Source organism: Talpa occidentalis, unplaced genomic scaffold, assembly GCF_014898055.3.
Source record: "Talpa occidentalis isolate TD23 unplaced genomic scaffold, MPIMG_talOcc4v2.1, whole genome shotgun sequence".
Taxonomy (NCBI): Eukaryota; Metazoa; Chordata; class Mammalia; order Eulipotyphla; family Talpidae; genus Talpa; species Talpa occidentalis.
Genome location: NW_026555331.1, coordinates 121,855,386 through 121,858,623, shown reverse-complemented (window position 1 = coordinate 121,858,623; position 3,238 = coordinate 121,855,386). Strand labels below are relative to the sequence as shown.

The following is a 3,238-nucleotide window of genomic DNA, read 5'->3' as shown; positions in this document are numbered from 1 at the left end:
GCCGGCCCGGGGCCGAGTCCCCCACGCAGGAGGCGGAGCGCCGGCCCCCCCCGCCCCCAGGCTCTTGAGAGAAAGAGGGTGGTCCTTCTGAGGGGCGGTGAAACCTCCACCTCTTTGGGGTTGTAGTGGTGGAGTTTGAAGGTATCCCTCCTTCTAGCCACAAATTCACTGTGGAACATGTCAACTTATATTTAAGATGGTTTTCCAGATGCTCTGAGAGCATGGGAGAGAGCTTCTTGACTAGACGCTGTGGTAATTGGTTGGACTTTTCAGTTGGAGGAATTTCCAGTGCCATTATCATGGGATATTTCTTTTACGACTGACCAAACTTTCCAGACATGATCCTCCAATCTGGTTGTAAACATTCCGGGAACTGAATGGAGGAAAAAGACTCAACATCTAATACCCACTTTTATGCCTGTGCAAAGAGCCAAAAAATCTTCTTTGCCAGGGAGGAAAAGGACCAGCCAGCAAAAGGACCTGAGGATTTTCTTTTTTTTTTTTTTTTTTTTTTTTTTTTTAATAGAGGCATGCTTTATTTATTTATTTTATTTGTTTGTTTGTTTTGTTTATACATGCACTGGGTACAGTCAGAAGCGCGGGAGGGTGAGAGAATTCACCAGAGCCAGAGCGGGGAGCAGAGCAGGCAGAAGGACCGAAGGACACTGCTGAGGGGAGCAGCGGGCGGCAGGAGAGGTCTGCGCGCCATGTGGGATCCTCCTCCGGTGGCCGGGAGCAGCCGGGGATCGAACCGGCGCCACAGAGGCCGCAGGCAGCTTCGCAACCCAGCGCTCAACCGCTGCGCCACCGGGGAGGCCCAAGGACCTGAGGATTTTCAACTTCCAAAACAAATATGGCAGATGGCACCACGGAGGCTAAACAAAAAGGAAAAACAGGGGACTGGTAAGTAACCCTTAGAGGAAACAGTTTAAAAAAATTATTTATTTATGCATACAAGAACTGGGGGACAGGCTAGAGGTGCAGGGGGTGAGAGGATTCACCAATGACAGAGTGGGGAACAGAACAGGCAGACTGACTGATATATATTGCTGAGGGGAGCAGCAGGTGAGTCAGGAGAGGTCTGCTGTGCCATGGTGGTAGCTCCTGGCCTGGGGGGATGGCACTCTTGCTGCAGAGGCTATGGATAGCTTTTCAGTGCGAGCTTAACCCCTTGCACCACCAGGGAGGCCCCAGAAACAGTTTGTTGAGGAGAAAAAAAATATATATATATATATATATTGCCTATGGAACAAGCTAATGGCCAAAGAAATGTGAATGTTTTTTCCTCCCTACACATTTATGATGAATTAGGACACACTCTCAGAAAAGTTGTTACATAAAGGATATAAAATTTAAGAGTTTTGGATTGAATTTTTACAGCCTAATGGTGGTAAAAAAAATATTTGCAATTGCTGTCATTAGGGCATTAACCAGTGAATTAACCATAATCCCCACATGGGATTGTACATTTATTGGGGACCAAAAACTATTCAAGGCACTTAAGGTGAATAATGTCAGAAGGCAGTATAGAAAGTTACCAGGTGAATGAATTATCTGCACTTAGCTAGATACCCATGTGTAAACCCAGATTTTAAAAAACATGTCTACAGCTGGCACCAAACAATATAAGAGTTGTTCAAATTTTTTTTAAAGAATTACCATATGTTACATTAATTCCACTTCCAAGTATATACTGAAAAGAATTGAAAGCAAGTTTTCAAAGAGATGTTTGTACATCCATGTTCATAGATATTCACAATAGCCAAAAGATGGAAGTAATCCAAATAATAATGGGTACACAAAATATGGTATGTTCATATAATAGCATATGATTTAGCCATGAAAGGGATGGGAACAAGCTACAACACGGATGAAGCTTAAGGACATTACGCTAAGTGAAATGAGCCAGTCACAAAAGAATGTATAGTGTGTGAGTCCATTTGTATGAATTAACTAGAATTGTAAAATTCATAGAATCAAAAAGTAGAATGATGCTTGCCAGGGCCTAGGAGGGGGTAAAGGGTAATTATTATTTATTGGGTACAGAGTTTAAGATGAAAGGAATTCTGGAGATGGGTGGTGATGCTTGCACAGCAATGTGAATATACTGATGTCACTGAACTGCACACTTACAGAGGGTTAAATGGTAAGTTTTTTATTTATATGGGTTATACTGTCAGTTGACCAATATAAGAACTTGAATGTCGTTTTCCACTCAGAATTGAAGTTCCGCAAAACATCAAATGTGCAAAAGCTACCAGAGACTGGAATTTAGTTGGGAAATGAGTACGAGCTTAGGAAGGGTAGTTAATTTTACTTTTTTTTTTTTTTTACACAAACTTAGAATCACAAACTTAGAATCCACTTGAAGTAAATTTAATTGGGGAGCCATCAAGCAGGAGTAAATCCAAGTGGGAAAATGGTGTTCTTGGATTTACTGCATTGGAAGGAATTACATATTGAACAATATAGCCCCTAAAGTGATTCTCTTTTCCTTAAATTAACTCCTTGGTGGAGGGCAACAAAAAAAGACAACTATGTGAAAGAAACATTAATAAGCAGTCGTTGCCCTAACAGTCCAAAAAACTCAAAAGCCCTGGGCCTGCCTCTGCAGCACGAGTTTGATCCCCGCAGGCCAGGGAGCAACCCACATGGGGAGGCAGACCTCTCCTGACTCGCCCGTTCCTCCCCTCAGCAGTGTATTTCACTCAGTCTGCCTGTTCTGCCCCCTGCTCTGTCTCTGGTGAATCCTCTCACCCCAGCATCTCTGGCCTGTACCCCACTCTTGTATGCATAAATAAATTAACTTTAAAAAAAACAACAAAACTCCCTCTGGTACATGATAAAATAACTCTTCGCTGATCGCTGACGCCCAGGTGCGACGGCGGCACGCCCAGGGCCGAGAAGCCACTGTACGCTCCCACCGCAGAGCAGGCGTGGCCCTCGGGATGTCGGCGCCGGCGGCCGGCGGCCAAGTGCCCCCAGACCCGGCCGCGGCGTGCGATCCCGGCCTCCGGCTCCCGGGGCCCGGGGCCTGGCAGGCGGCGGGGCGGGGCCTGGCAGGCGGCGGGGGCGGGGCCTGGCAGGCGGCGGGGGCGGGGCCGGCGCGGAGGCGCCGGCCCCGCCCGGGGGAGGTGCCGGCCGCGGCGCGTCGCGGCGCCGCACGTGTGCGAGCCCCGCAGTCGGCTAGTGCGCCCGAGCGCCCCGGGCCTCGCGAGCCCCGGCGCTGCCTATGCTG

At 47.6% G+C, this 3,238-nt stretch overlaps 1 protein-coding gene across 2 annotated transcripts in view; it reads left to right on the top strand.

Annotated features, from left to right (window-relative positions):
* Positions 1-884: 884 nt before the first annotated feature.
* Positions 885-3,238, top strand: part of PUS7 (pseudouridine synthase 7) — a 53,160-nt gene continuing 50,806 nt past the window's right edge. For both annotated transcript variants that reach the window (XM_037511346.2, XM_037511354.2), the window contains exon 1: positions 885-903. The gene's annotated coding sequence lies outside the window, so the exon portion shown is untranslated. The remainder of the gene's footprint in view (positions 904-3,238) is intronic.